Genomic DNA, 310 nt, shown 5'->3' on the forward strand with positions numbered 1-310 from the left:
ACTTACGTAACTGAACCTTTAAGAAAATATAAGAATAGCAAGATCCATACCAAGAAAGATTTCCAGAAGAGTGCTCAATGTGGCAAATACTGAAAAAAATGTGTGACAGAATTTTATTCAATTCGCTTATATCTTCATCAAATATACTTTATATGTCAGCCGATGATGTAGGAAAAAGGCGTCAGATACATCTCTTACGCTCTTATTCGTTCGTTAATTATTAATTCTCATCCGTACCTCAGGCAAAGAAATCTATTAAGACACAAGCGAGATTTGATGGGAATAATGAGGGCGGGAAAAGAGGCGCGTC

General features: G+C 36.1%; 1 protein-coding gene across 1 annotated transcript in view; it reads right to left on the reverse strand.

Annotated features, from left to right (window-relative positions):
• Positions 1-310, reverse strand: part of LOC119591326 (A-agglutinin anchorage subunit-like) — a gene marked incomplete at its 3' end in the record, with an annotated part of 19507 nt that overhangs the window by 7823 nt on the left and 11374 nt on the right.

Source organism: Penaeus monodon, chromosome 28, assembly GCF_015228065.2.
Source record: "Penaeus monodon isolate SGIC_2016 chromosome 28, NSTDA_Pmon_1, whole genome shotgun sequence".
Taxonomy (NCBI): domain Eukaryota; kingdom Metazoa; phylum Arthropoda; class Malacostraca; order Decapoda; family Penaeidae; genus Penaeus; species Penaeus monodon.